The 16,196-nt window shown below is 38.1% G+C and overlaps 1 protein-coding gene across 4 annotated transcripts in view; it reads left to right on the forward strand.

Annotated features, from left to right (window-relative positions):
• Positions 1 to 16,196, forward strand: part of LOC106868339 (uncharacterized) — a 176,566-nt gene that overhangs the window by 26,235 nt on the left and 134,135 nt on the right. Inside the window, exon 2 of one of the 4 annotated variants that reach the window (XM_089365084.1) lies at positions 11,442 to 11,656. The exons of the other annotated variants lie outside the window; for them this stretch is intronic. The gene's annotated coding sequence lies outside the window, so the exon portion shown is untranslated. The remainder of the gene's footprint in view (positions 1 to 11,441; positions 11,657 to 16,196) is intronic. 4 annotated transcript variants of the gene reach the window in all.

Genomic DNA, 16,196 nt, shown 5'->3' on the forward strand with positions numbered 1-16,196 from the left:
AATTAGATATTGGCGAAACTTTCGAGTATTTTATTGGATTTGGAAATTCCTGTGCCACCTATACCCTTCCCAAGATGCTGTTAGTTCTCAATGAACTAATTTGTATTAGACATTTTTCTATCTTTTAAACCTCGTTGGTCGTGCGCGCGCACGCACGCGCGCACACACACACACACACACACACACACACACACACACACACACACACACACACACACACACACACACACACACACACACACACACACACACACACACACACACACACCTTCCTCATACTGGTTTAATAGTTGATCACTCGACCATGAACAGGTAGTACATGATTACAAGGTTATCAGTACCATCAGCCTATGATGGAATTTTTCCTAATCTGATATAAAACAACAATGACCAATACCCACTTTTATTTATCTAACTCTGTCTCTCTATTTGTGAAAGCGCGCGGTCTGGTAGTTAAGATGTTGGAGTCGTGATCATAATGTTTTAGGTTCAATTCTTGGTCCGGACGGTGTATCATTAGGGAAAGCGCTTCATTTTACGCTGTCTCAGGTTACTCAGCTAGTTATATATATATATATATGGGAGAATGTACGAAAAAACAACAACAGACGAGGACAGGTGGTGTAAATAACAAAAGGATGTATTAGTATGAAACCCTCTCTCCATGCGGCAGTCACGATCTGGATATCCCGCTGTGTCAAAAAGTGAGTAGAATGAGAAGATACCTTTATCTATTCGAGACTACGCAGGCGCCTAAAACAATTAGCGAAAACATGGCAAATGTTATCAAGTTATGTTCGATTCCGGGTGAGGGCTGTGGGTTTGTTTTTAATTTTTATCTTTGTATTCTAATCCTTTTCAGGCAAATGATACCGTTATTTCCCCAGATCAGTTCTAATTAAGCAAACTTATAATTAAGGACATTCCAGTCGTGAACGTACCTATTTTATTTTTTTTTTTTTCAAGCCATAATATACAGCAGACAACGTTATCTAACGCGTCCTTCTCATATTTTAAAAAGATGTTAGGGTGCACTTCGAGGAATTTTTGGTTGCTATTTCTATTATTTAATCTTGATCAAGGCCGTAGATCCAATGACAGAATTAACTGGAGGTAGTTGAGTGTTTCAGTGCCGGAATGATGTTCTGTGGATCTTGCCATACACGACAGGGTGATTTGAATTCAGGACGGCAAGCTGAAAGAAAGAAAAAAAAAATTTTTTTTAAATGGACAAAGTGGAACTCGAAACAATATAGTACTCCCTTCGCCTACAGTGGTAACCTCTACCTGATTATTCATATGGCTCTTACTTCATATGGTTCTGATATGTCAGTGATAGTTAAAGTGTCGCTGACATGGCAACCAGCAACGTTATTACAATCATGTGACTTAAATGTTAATTTAAGTCAGCACCAATGTCAGCGCCATTGTCACCATCAAATCAACAACGATGATTAAAAACAACAAAAATAAACAAACAAAGAAATAGGAGAGAAAAAAATCCCAGCAGCAATATTTACCTGCTTACCAACCAACCAACCAGCCAACAAACCGATTAACGAATAGGCCGAACAAACAAGCTATTACAAAGAAAAATAACACGAAACGTCCCACTTTTAATGTGGACAAGTCCATGAATTTTCGGCGTGGAGTGGGGATGTGGGTGGAGTACAGAAGGTGAATAAGTCAAAGAGATTAGGTCAAAGGTGAGAGTGTATTGACGTATCTAAAGAGCACGTAAAATTTTAATTAAAGCAACTGTGTTAAATAAGTTCAACACGAAAGAGTGTCAGGTGAGTTGACCTGAATTGATGGACGGGCATATTTTGTTATGAATTACCAAGGCGATGACGGCGGCGGAGGCAGCACTAAGGCAGATTAAATACATCATCTGATGATAGCGCGTTCCTCTGGTATAATCGACGACGGCGATGATTGCGTTGTCGTTGTTGCTGCTGTTGTTGGTGGTGATGTGCTGGTAGTGGTGACAGTGGTGGTGTTACGAGCTGATGTTAGATAGCCCTATGTACAGCAGCCCTTGACTATGCTATTTTTACATATACCAGTGATGCTCTAGCAGTGATTATAGTGATGGCGGTGGTGGCAGCTGTTGTTGCTGCTGCTGTTGTGATCGTTGTCGTTGTTGCTTAGTCTGAAACTAATCTGATTTAGGCTCGAAGCCGTTCCAGCCTTGACTATACTTGTTTCAGCAGTTTGATGCGGTAATGCTGGAGCACCACATTGAAGAATTTTAGGATCTTTGTGGTTTTCGTCATTGTTTACAATTATCTTTAAAACATTTTCTCCATGTCTCATATAGATGCAATTTTTGACACTGAATCCGAATTTGTTATTCATTTATTCCAGAAACATTTTGCAAAAATGTTACACGTGTTCAAAGTTTGATCATTTTCAGAATTCTCAGCCAATCAGAAAACAGCACGCTCACTGCCCCTTCCATCATCAGGGAGGTGGGGCGGGGGCATCGGCATGTCAAAACACTGCAAGAAATAACAGTCAAAACATTAAAATATACTCGAATGAAGTTAACATTAAAACATTCGCGAGCAAATTAAATATTTAAAAGCTACGAACAAATAAACCAACAGGAGTTGCTAGAAATAGCAGTTAAAGCATTGTTTAAAACAGACATTTATTAATTAAAATAATTCAAGAAAGAAAGATTGCAATACACTCTAGGATTTTATAAAATAAACTAGCTAGCCCCGTACCGTCACACGCACACACATACGCACATATACTCACACAGAGTGGAAACGCTGTTTGATTTTTCTTTTCAGCGGTGAATGTTCACCATTCCACTTCCATTGCGCGTTCGCGTGCGCGCGCACACGCACACACACACACACACACACACACACACACACACACACACACACACACACACACACAGCTGGAACGCTCCCATTACAGTTTTCCGTCACCCCTTCCTTCCTTATTCATCTATCATCCCTTCCTTTTTCATTCATATGTTGTGACGGAGAAAAACACAAGAGTATTATCATAGTAGAAGATTATCGTTCCCGTATCTTTCCCTCCTTGTGCGCATGCGCAGCATCTTTGATTATTATGGAAACAGAGTTTTTCGCCACGGTGATGTATAAAATACTCACTTCTGATTGGCTAAAGTACCCAAATTTTGTAAATTTTAAAGGTTAATAACTTTTTAATTATGGATTTATAAGGAAAATACATTTTATTTTCATAATTAGCATACAAAACTTAATCCATATACCAACTTCGAAAACAATTGGAACAAAATTGTAAACAGTGACGAAAACCACAAAGATCCGAATTTTATCCGAACAAATCGACCACAGGACTTATTTGTTTTAAAGCTTAGTACTTATTCTATTGGACTCTTTTGTAGAACCGCTAAGTTACGGGAACGCAAACACACCTACGCCGGTTGTCAAACGGTGATAGGGGGACAAACACAGACACAAAGGCACATTCACACACAGACACACACACATTCAGTTTTCGTCTACCAAATCCACTTACAAGGCTTTGGTCAGTCCGAGGCACTTGCTCAAGGTGCCACGTAGTGGGTTTGAATCCGGAACCATGTTGTTGGGGAGCAAGCTTCTTACCACACAGCCACACTCATGCCTATTTATTTATTTATTTATTTATTTATTTATTTATTACTAAGTTGATAGGGTTTGATGATATGAGAGAGTTTTGGTTGCTAAATCTCGTAGGTCGAGCGTCCACGAAAAGAATTTTGCTGCTGTTATTGTTGTAGTTGTTGTTGATGTTGTTCTTGGTGTTATTGCTGTTGATGTTGTTGGTGTTTTTTGTCATGTTGGTAACATGTACTGTAGTAATAGTGGTGTTTGTGGTAGCGATGCTGGTGGTGGGGATGGTATTGTTGTTGCTTGTTTCGTTGATGTTGGTGGTGTTGCACGAGTTGCGTACCTCGAGGTTATTCCTATAATGTGAAACTAATCAGTCAAACGACGAGAGGCCACCCACAGATGCATCGCCTCAGTTATATCATGTCTATGTCTAGCCGGTGTCATTACCGCCCATTCTTTCCAGCAAGCAACGCCGCATATAATAGGATGCAGCATGACAGTTCAAACGTATTGTATTTTCTTCTACACTTTCTGCTTCTGCATTTAGTAGAATCTGGTAGTGGTAACAGCGGTAACCAGTAAGGTGGAATAGACCAGGACGAGACACTTAAGTTGTTGTTGTTAGTTGACATTCTATCATAAATTTTGGAGTCAGTGAGGATCGAGAGGCTGGATGTTGTTTTCCTTTTGTCGGTGTGTTCCTTGTGCATGCTCGGACTGGGTGGGCCTGCACATTCAAGGCCAAGAAATAGCGTTTGTATGATTTTGCAGTAGTAGAGCTCTGAGAATTTCTATAGGTGTTTAGGAGTTTGGGTTGGCTTTTCATGCAATAAGAAGAATTTGGGGGTTGAAGTTTGTTGCGATAACAAACTGTTATTGTGGTGTTTCACGTTTATTATTTCTGTTTTCCTATATTGCTGGTCTCTAGGCATTGTCTGTACAAAACCTGTCATGGTGTGTAATGTATGGGTATAGTCCATGGTTACTCTAAAGTATCGATTTGCAATCCATTGACATTGACTTTTTCTGTCGATCAAATGTGATTGCTGTGATTTCTCTAATTTTGATTTAGCTATTTTGTTTCTAAGTATGGTTTTACTTCTGCATGTGTGTATGTGTTTGTGTGTATGTGTGTATTGGTGTGTGTCTGTGCGAGCGCGCATGTGCGGTATATTTATGCTGTTGATGTATATGTTGTGGTATACTAACGTTGTTGAGTATCATAACTGATTGTGGTTTTATATTCTCTGATGCTGCTGGTAAATAGCGCGGGACTAGTGGGGATTTAAGTCTCTTATTCAAGGTGATTTAAGTGGGGATCAGAGTGGTTGTGGAGCAAGGTCTGAAGAATGGTGAGAAGAGTGTGAGTATGATATCTTTCATCTTTTCGGAGTTGAAAGTGTCAGTAAATAAAATAGTGGGGCCGATAGTATCTACTAATCCGCTTCTCTCAAAATTACTGGTCTTGTTCCTAAATTGGAAACCATTTGCATATAAGGATATCTGCATATTTCACAGGAGCTGATTAGATATAAGTCAGAAGCTCGTATTGACATAGGCTGAAAAATAGGGGTAAAGTAGATGATTGACGTATCCCATTTGGTAAATTAGAAATTCTGGAAGTTTTGTTCTTATAAACTACAAAGGTTAAATGGACTGATAGATAGTTTACTATCTAATATTTTGCTTTGTTTCTTAAGATGGGGCTGAGTATTTTTGGCGTGAGTAGATAGCAAAGAATGGAGTCAGAAGTTTTGCTGATTTCAATAGAATTAGAATGTTACACGTGAGAAGTGTTTTGTTGTGTGGTGGTGGTTCAGTGTCGTGGTTTGTATGTGAATTGGAATTTCAAGAGCAGGATATATGAATTAGTGATGTCAAGGGTTGGCCCGTGTAGATGTGTGTCAGTATGCATAGAAGGATGGTGGGTGTCTATAATTTCACTTGGGTTTTTTGTTGGATTTGAAATACTTGTTAAAATTTTATCCAGGTTCTTGGAGTTTGACATTGTTGGTGTAACTAGTTACAGATGTTAGTGGTGCAGGGATTCCTTCAAGTCTTACTGAAGAGTTTTGAGTTTATAGATTTTCCTATTGCTTATTTTTCTATGTATATATTCTCTTCAGTTTTTTTAATTATTTGAAGTCTTCCTAAAAGGAAAAAAGCTGGTTTCTAACAAAGATACAAACTACTTCGCTGGAATATAGATAAGAAAAATAAGTCTCATTTTAAACTTGAGAAAAGTCTTGAATATTTTTACTGTTTCACTTATAGATTTATTTGTTATGTACGAATTAGCTGGTTGATCTCTTTTTCTGAAAACCGTAGCTTATCTAGATTCTCACTTAGGCATTTACTCACAAAACCGAGTACATAAATTATTATTGGTATAAATGTGAATTTATGATCTGGATATGGAAGCTGTATCTTCTTTCTCTTTGATTTTCAAAGAGCTGTTCACATCAGCAAGGCAGCTGGCAGCGAATATGGTACATAATTTTTCTTGTCTGTTCCAAAGAACAATATTCGGACGGTTATGCTTATACTTGAAAGACGTTTTGATGAGAATATTCTATCAGTATATCTTGTGTTGATGTTTATGTGTATATTCAAAACAATGACATTCTCTATATTTATTCTTTCTTTTTGGACGGCATTGTATATTTTTTAACGACTATGTCGTGTGTCATAGCGGTGACATTCTTGGACAGCTGCTGATAACATGCATGTCTTTCACAGAAATATCACATAACCTACATTTTTGGTTGCATCTTGGAGCTGCAAGTGCTTCACTAACTTTTTTGTTTATTAAGTACTGAATAGAAATCTCCTGTTCTTCGATTGTAAATGCATAGCCTTCGAAGTATGATGTAATGTAGCTGTCATGAGTCCAAGAGAAGCTGAACTTTATGTCGATATTACTGATTTCTTCAAGTCTTCTGGAAACATAACTATGCATAGTCATTTTTGGTATGCTGGATGTTTCACAGCGAGGTTTTCTTTGAGGTATGTTAGTTTGGTTGTTTTGGGGTTTGTATGGGAGGTCATCTGCTGACATGTGGGATGCTGTTCTCGCTTTTCAGCACTAGGTTTATGCGTTTATTTTTTGCTACAACTGTTTAGCAGGTGTAGGTTGAGAGAGACTACACCGATCTCAAACCTCTGTCTCCTTCGCCTTTTCTTAAGTAGAGCCTGTGGATAACACTGTTTCTGTAGAACTTTCCAGTTGATGTCAGGATCTTACAGGTTTTCATGTGTGTAGGCTGGATTTCCTTTACAGACCAGTCAAGTATTCTAGATGCTGGAATCAGCACTGATACTTCAAATGCATTGTGGGATATTGTTTTGTTGTAAGAGGAGAGTTCCGAATGCCCTGTTTTTCAGGTCACTTAATTTTTATTGACAGCATCTTCGTATAAGTTTTCATCAATTCCCAGGTATTTATAACATTCCTTATGTGCAACAGAGGAGGTAGAGAGACTGTTGATGCTCAGGTTTTAGGTCTGGATGACTGATTTTTCACGTTCACAATCAAATATGAACATTTCTTTTTCGTCAAATCCCATTCTTATGTCAGCTGAAAATGTTATAAATTCCTGTTGCTTTGTTTTTTTAAATTTTGTTTTGGCATTGCCAACATTTTTAGCATAAATCTTGAGGTCATCTACAAAGAAATTATGGGTTACATTAATATCTCTAGCAATTGCAGACCCTAGCTTGTAGCCATTTGATAGCAAGAATGATAATGGATTTAATACCAAAATGGATAGAATTACACAAAAACTATCTTTTTGGAATATTCCCTTTGAAATACTTATAACATAGGAAACAGTTGAAAGTGTGGAAATTGTCAAAGATTCTCCTACGGTAGCGGAGTTTTTCGATCAGTGTTCTGAGTTCGCGCTTTAGAATAATTAGCTGTCCCCCAAGAGCTTGGTGTGAAAAGTCGTTGCAAAGTTTTATTAATTTATACATAAGATGAGCTATGAACCTATTATTCCTCTTCCATTTTAATGGCGGCGCTAATTGTTAATGTTTTCAGGTTATCTTTTCCATCTAGGCTGCTTCTGTTACCACGTATGTTGCAGATTTCTCCTACGTGTTCTTTAAGAGTAATAGTAGCTGTGTATATGAGGGTATTAATATTCCTTTAATTATGATTTCATGATGCTCTTCAGCGATATCTTCGATAACTTTCAACGTTAGAGTCGTTGAATTTTTCCTTAATCCCGTTGAGAGTCGTTTGTCACACAAAGATAGTTTCGAAAAAGTAGAAAAGTTTTCTACGAACTGTAGTTTCAAGATATATCACAATTGAGTATATTCTATAGTTGTCTCTGTCGAAGCACTTACATTTGGAGATACACGAGAATTTAGTGATGGTGGCAGCGGTTTCTTTACATTATTTTCGATCTTTCTTGTGGTGGATTTTGGCCAGTTCTCAATGTTTTGAGAAAACCGATTTGTATCATGAAGGTAAGCCACTATATATATATATATTTTTTTTTTTTAAGATGCTTGTTGCAGAAACTCTTTTGCCGTAAAGGTGCTTAAGATTGGGTGAGCTTCGTCCCAATATTTTTAAAAGTTAAATGAGAAGAGTACTTACATCTTCTTAAATAGTTTATTAGTGTTGTAGTACTGATTGTGCTGGCGTTATAAGTTTCAGCCATGATCGTGCTGACGGAATTCCACGTGGTGTAAGGTCTGAATAACTTTATGTTGGTAAGTAAAAGGGGTTTCTCTTATTTATTATTGGAGAAATAAATTAGTTACAGATTCTGGGGTGAATGAGTCGGCATAATTATAGAAGAAAACGTTCCAAAAGGAATTTTAAACAGTTATCTACGCATGCACGTCTGATGTTGACGGCTCCATGTATGTATGTATGTATGTATGTATGTATGTATGTATGTATGTATGTTTTTAATTTAATTTTAATAGATTTCTTGTCAATAGAGAAAGAGTCGGTTTCTAACCTAGATTCAGAGTTTCTTCATTGGAATCTTAAACATCAACAAGGTATTTGTGCATGTTTGTGTGTATGTGTGCAATATTTGTTGTCAGAACATGTAAAGATTTGTATGTTTTGCTTTATGTATGCATTATCACGCACTTAGTCGCATGGCTAAACGTGTGCATATGTATTTAAATGATAAACTTTTGGAAGTTTTACGTATTTTGGCAGTTCCACTGATAGTTTGAGACTAATTTTCTAATTAGCTTTTCCCTTTCTGTCTTTGAGAACCCTAATCTCTCAAGATTGGTACTTTGGCAGCTTGTTACATATCCTAGTGCCCCATGAATTACGGGTATAAATTTGAACTTGTAATCCGAGTAGAGTAGCCCTAAATTTTTCAATAATAGGTGTTTTCTTTTTCGTTGACCTTTAGTTTTATGTTGTCTCTCTTCTGTTCCAAATCACTATGTCTGGTATATTATGTTTGCATTTTATTGAGGTTTTCACCTGGACATTCTACCAGCACTCCTTCATATAATGAGTGGCTACAGCCTCTGCCACACTGGAGGTTCTTATCGCTTTGGCCTCAGCATTATCCTTTCGACGGACTTCATTGTACAGTGTCCTGACGACAAAATTATGTCTCATCGGTAAATAATACCGCAATAATATTTTCAGACGTGCTTATGATGTGAGTAATACCTTCGGTGTTAACTTCACAAAATCTGCATCGTTTATCACATTTTGGTGGTTTTTTCTGCATCTCTGTTCTTTTTTTGCATCAAGAATTTGGTTGTTATTTTCTGTCCTGGGTTGCAAATGCATACCCTTCAAAGTAAGAGTTAGTTGATTCACGATAATCTCTTTGATTTTCTATTTTGCGTTATTCTGGAGCTTTCTATTAACATATACATGCATGGTCGTCTGCTGTTATGTGCTCATCCTTTCATCTGATGACAAGTTGTGCATCGCCTTTGGGCATGTATTCAAGGTTATCAGACAGGGAATGTTTCCTAGGGAGTTGCTTTTTAAGTCTTATGATGTTTTCTGTCTCGTGTAAGCGAATTTGGTCAATATGTACACTTCGACTCTTGGTGATTACAAAATGTTGCCAAAGAGATATGATGTGACATTCTAAAGAAGGCTAAATCGATGTTAAGTCTCAGCCGTCTTTTCGTTTCAAGTTGCGGCAACCTATATCACTGTTGATGTGAAAATTACTTGTGAAAATTTGTGATGTGAAAGTTAATTGTGTTGGCCGTATATTTCGGGTTTTCACATCAATGGCTCAGATCTCATCAAGCCTCCAATCCAGTAGCTCAAATGTAACTGTCAGTGCAAACACACTGTGTGCAGAGAGGTGCACGTTTTACTTATCCGATTGTTATATTCTTTAGTGAGGGATAAAAATCAAAAGCTTTCTTAAAGCCCTGTTACATAGAAATCAGGTTCCTCCTATACTACCGCATCCCAGTCAAACAGTTTTGTTTATCAACAATTGTTCAGACTCATCTTCTTCCTAGCTGCTTGTTTTGCTGTGATATTATTATTTTCATAATGGTCTCAGAATAATATGCTTAAATGGGTTGTATATAATTTATACATTAAATTCTGGTATGCAATTGGCCGATAATTTTTGTCGTGTGGGTGCTCTGCTTTTGAGAATCAGTTTTGTCTCTGTAGGAGCTAACCAACGCGGTAAGCTAATATCTCCATTGAGAGCTTGCTGATACCGGTTGATAAGATATGGCATGTATGTATGTATGTATGTATGTATGTATGTATGTATGTATGTATGCATGTATATATGCATGTATGTGTTCATGTATGTATGCATGAATGTATGATGATAAGAAGGGGTCAAAATTGAGCATTTTCCATTTTCTTCTTCCTGTGGTTTTTGGTTACTCTTTTACTTGTTACAGTCATTTGACTGCGGCCATGCTGGAGCACTGCCTTTAGTCGAGCAAATTGACCCCAGGATTTATTCTTTGTAAGCCTAGTACTTATTCTATCGGTCTCTTTTGCCGAACCGCTAAGTTACGGGGACGTAAACACACGAGTATTGGTTGTCAAGCGATGTTGGGGGGACAGACATACAGACAGACAGACAGACAGACAGACACACACACACACACACACACACACACACACACACACACACATATATACGACGGGCTTCTTCCAGTTTTCGTCTACCAAATACGCTCACAAGGCTTTGGTCGACCCGAGGCTATAGTAGAAGACACTTGCCCAAGGTGCCACGCAGAGGGGCTGAACCCGGAACCATGTGGTTGGTAAGCAAGCTACTTACCACACAGCCACTCCTGCGCCTATTTTTCAGAAATATTTTCTATCAGTTTTGTCATATATGCTAGGGAGTTACCAGCTTTTGGTTTCTTTTATCATTTATCATATATTACTTTATTTATTCCTTTTTTTTTTGCTTTTTCCTTTTCGTTATTCCTTTTCCTTTTTGTTTGATGTAAGTTTTATTGTGTCGAATCAAAATTTCTGCAATATTTTGATAACTTATTTGCTTTATTCGCCAAGTTACAATAGCAGAAGCCTAGTACACAGAGTAGAGGCCATCATATTGCACCATATGAAGTTACATTTTTACAGTTCTTTGATCCCTCACTGATACCAGTTCTTGTCTTTCGAGGCGAAGAACTTTTTCACTGCTTCGTTGATGAAGCATCACGAGCACAGGTTTATATTGTATGGAATTTGATTAATATATATTTGTTTATATTTTAGTTATCGAGGGACGATAGGAGTGGTGTGTGTGTGTATTGATGCAGATCGCTTTGGATATAAAGGAAATTTAGTTATGACGATATTATATAATCTCTTTTGTTTTCTGTATTACCCAATAGATGATAAATACCTTGCAGTCTTCTCCAATTATGGCGCTTGTTGAGTGTTGCTGAGAGTGATGTAAATGGGGTGCGTAACCTACTGGGACGGTTTGTGAGGCGGGTGATTACTGGTACTCATAAACACACGTGTGCAGATACGCAACTACTGCTCATTTCTGTTGACGATTGTATATAACAACCCTCTAGCCTTTCCCACTCTGTATACTTCTCTGGTAAGTTATATTCAATATCACTTGATTTTGTAAACTTAATCAATTTTTTTTTACCACAACAGGGTTGTATCTGAGGAGGACTGCATTGCAGTTTTCTGGCAAGTGGAGTAGCTGTGTAGAGGGTTCCTCGGTAGCACGTGTTTCTGGTTTTCTTATGAGAAGTGGTGGTAGCGACACTCTCGGTGGTGTCGTAGTGGTAGTGGTGATGGTAAATGTATTGTCGGTGTCAGTGTTCATCGGTGTAGTGTAATTGCTGTTATTGATGATGTTGTTGTTGTTGTTGTTGTTGTTTAGTCCTAATTTGTCCCTGATCGACAGAACTTATGATCGAAAGCGTTCTACATCGACAGCATCTCATCGTTTTGCTTACCGAAGGCTGCATTGCTCAACGTATCAAACCTTCTTTAAGATACTGAGTGCGATTGAGAGAGATTTCGCAGTTATTTCTAACAGTCTAGCTACCATATAGAAGCTTCCCTCATTGGCACAAGCATACATAATGCATACATCCATGCATATACATACATAGATAGTGCATACATACATACATACATACATACATACATACATACATACATACATACATACATACATACACACATACTCATACATACATACATAAAATATATGGTATGATTTGAGGGAGACCTGGCTATTATTTAAAGCGGAGCAAGCGATCTCGTGCTGGCTTCATTTTATTGTCTTTGATGATCGTAACGAGATTAATATTCTTGTTATGATTGTCGTTGTCATCCGTGATTGATTTAATAGACTAACGATCAAAGATCAAAATCATTCGAGTCATGGCCATCCTGTCTTTCAAGCTGCAATATATCCAGTCTTCTCTCGGGTGAAAGGACAGCCCCAAAATATCAGAAATAATTTTTTGCCCTGCCAACACAGACCATAATCAGTTGCTAAGAAATATTTCTTTCTTTCTTTCTTTCTTTCTTTCTTTCTTTCTTTCTTTCTTTCTTTCTTTCTTTCTTTCTTTCTTTCTTTCTTTCTTTCTTTCTCTCTCTCCCTCTCTCTCTCCCTCTCTCTCTCCCTCTCTCTCTCTCTCTCTCTCTCTCTCTCTCTCTCTCTCTCTCTCTCTCTCTCTCTCTCTCTCTCTACCTCATTTTCTTGACCTTTTGTCTTCGCTTTTGATGCAATAACATTTCACAGAATAAACTTGCAGCTTTACACCTAAAACACTACATGTATTAATGAATTAAATTTAACAAAATACACTGGATATTCCGTAAACAACTGCTGTTTGATATAATCTTGTCAGGGACAGGAAAAAGAAAAAAAGAGAGCGAAGGATCAGCTGGACCAGATTCAGTCTTTATTGAGGTTTCCTTAGCAACTGACTGCCCATTTCCAACCGCTAACGTTGATTTAGTATTAAGATGGGGGTAAAGAGCTTGGCTCAATATTTAGCTTTCACAACAAATAGTTGTTTAACATTCCGTACAACGTGATCGAATTTCGACACAGAATAAATGCGGCGCTAAGTAGAGTGTGAATTTTAGTGAGAGAATTTAGGGAACTATTTATAGAGTATCGAGAGACCCTATAGAAGTTGCCTCGTTGGCCCGTTGGTGACGTTGGTGGTGGTTGTCGGTGTGTTATTGTCGTTGCTGTTGACTGTGGTGGTGGTGGTGGTGGTGGTAGTGGATGTTATTTGACTTGTTGATATTTTGTTGTTTCAACATAGTTCAGATCTGGTCCAACAGACCTGTAATCAGAAGCAAGTCAACCATGAACATCCCGAATGTTTACGCGCCAGTGATGGTTGTTGTGGTGGTTGAGTTGGTGATGGCTCTGACGTTGGTGGTGCTTGCAGTAGTAGGGGTGGTGGTGGTGGTGGTAGTCGTCGTCGTCGTCGTAATGATGGGGTGGTGCCTGCAGTGGTAGGAGTGGCAGTGGTGGTGGTGGTTGTGGTGGTGGTGGTTGTGGTGGTGGTGGTTGTGGTGGTGGTGGTGGTGGTAATTATGGGTTGATGATGGTGGTGATGGTTTGTAACAATGCATTGACAACTGTCAAATTGGCAGCACCAGCAGCAGCCACAGAAGTAGTTGTAATGGTAATAATTATCTCATTAACAACAATGGCAACAGCAATAAACACAAGTACAACAACACACTGCAACAGTAAACACCTTACGTATTAACAAAAACGTAATAATGATTTAGGTGTGTGTGTGTGTATGTGTGTGTGTGTGTGCGTGTGTGTGTGTACATACATTCATACACATACACACTCATACAAAAACACATATACATTCATTAACACACACATACATTCAGAAACACACACACACACACACACACACACACACACACACACACACAGAGTCATCTATGCATCATACTTAATGTAAATACATCGTAAAAAGCAAATTTGCTGAGATATTTGTCCGGAGATAATATCTCTTGTGGACATGCTGTGTTTAAAAACAATATATATATTGCAGTCCTAGTAGCGGCGAGAACACTAGATGCAACATTTCTGCTTCGTTGCGCAGTGTCAGTAGCATGTACTCACAGCCAACTGCATGTTAAGACAAAATCCGCCCCTACCGATACAGGAAAACAGTAAATGAAAAGCCGCCTGGATGAATAAAATCCGTTGGATGCAACAGAAGTAGGATTATTTTTCGGCCAGGCGGTTATTCACAACCACTTGTACTTTTTTTCTTTTTTTTTTGCCAAAATATTGGTTTCTAAAAAAAAAAAGCTGTTTTTAAATTAAACACAAGGCTAGCAATTTTTAAGGGAGGGGCTTAGTCAGTGCCATCGATCTTTGACTGGTACATTACTTGATCAACTCTGTAGAGAGATTAACAGTAAAGTAGGCCTCAGAGTGCTTTGAACTCAAAACTAGAATAAATACCGCAAGGATTTTTTGTCTAATGCTCTACCAATTCTGCTAATCCACTACTACTCAACTATATTTAATAATCCTATCCACTCTAGGTACATGGCTTGAAATTTGGAGAGAGGAGGCTCGTCTATTACATTAACCCCAGTGCTCAACTGGTACTTTATTTGATCGACCTCGAAAAGATGAAAGACAAAGTCGACCTCGACGGCGGAATTTGATCTCAGAACGTAAAGCCAAAATAAATACCGCAAAACATTTGTTCGGCGTGCTGATGACTCTACCAGCTTTCCATCTTAATAATAACCCTTTCTACTATAGTCGCAAGGCCTGAAATTTGCGGGAGGATATTAGTCAATTGCATCGACCCCAGGAATCAACTGGTACTTATTTTATCATCTGCTAGAGGATGAAAGACAAAATTGACCTCGGCTGAATTTGAATTTAAAACATAAAAATGGAAGAAATGCCGCTAAGTCTTTTAAACAGCTCGCCGTCTTAATCATATTTAATAAAGGTTTCTGACGTAGTGTAACGATGCAACTTATTTTATTAAATTTCTTTCTTTCTTTCTTTATTTATTCATTCATTCATTGGAAAAGGGATGAAAAAACTCACTATATGGACCTCCAGTGCATGACTGGCACTTATTTTACCGATGCAAAGTTGAAAGGCAAAAGCTTACCCTGGCGAAATTCTAACCTGTGCCACCTGTGCCTTGGGCATTTTCATTGTTGATACAAAAAGAAAAAAATAGTAGTAGTTGTTGCTATTATTTAGTCCTACTCCGTCAAACCTATAGTGAAAGACGTCCCAACCGTGTCCATACCTGTGTGCTCACATGCACAGTGCTGCAACCAATATCGCATTATACAAGGACTTCTTCTAAAACGCACGCGCGTGTGTGTAAGCGTGTAGGAACATTTTGCTATTCTCTTTTTCTCCAGTAGGTTTAACACCCACGCAAAAGTCTTCTTCCTTCTTTGACTTTCGTTGCCTTTGCTGTTGTCAATCCTGATTGAGCACCCCTGTGGTTAAGGGCATTCTATCCATGACCAGCCATCTTGTTAAACAGATTTTATGGTTCATGTACACTAGATTACATTACCCAATGTGTCTTATGTTAACGGTTGAATGTCATCTTGGGTTAAATTTAGCTGCTATTTTTAATTGGCTGAACGACGACATAGACGGTTTAAAGTGATGATGCTTGTTAGTGATAGGTGCGTAAAACTGTATTATCATACTTGGGTATTTTGTAAACATCCCCGTTATCTTTGACGGAGACTCTCCTCTACAACTACCGTCTGTTAGTGCTCAGAGCATCTCAAGGTAACACTTCTCGCACAACTCTATCATTTGTGCCGTGAACTGATACAGTAGCCTACATGACCTATAATGACAATATGGGATCTTTTTTAAAACGGGGGCCACATTTTTCATTAATGTTTTACGTAGTGCTTTTGGTACCGAAAGACTTTCAAACTTCGTATACTTATCTATTTTGTGTTATAGAACAGAAAAATATTTTTGTATTCGAATTTATTTCATGTAAAAAATTGTCTTATTTCGATAATTTCAACCAATCACTGACGTCCACTCAGCCGATATACATTAAGTGCCGACTACATAAACAAACGATTCTTCGTTTTATTTGCTTTTTTCATTTTAA

The sequence above is a fragment of the Octopus bimaculoides genome, chromosome Z (genome assembly GCF_046866305.1).
Source record: "Octopus bimaculoides isolate indiv1 chromosome Z, ASM4686630v1, whole genome shotgun sequence".
Classification (NCBI taxonomy): domain Eukaryota; kingdom Metazoa; phylum Mollusca; class Cephalopoda; order Octopoda; family Octopodidae; genus Octopus; species Octopus bimaculoides.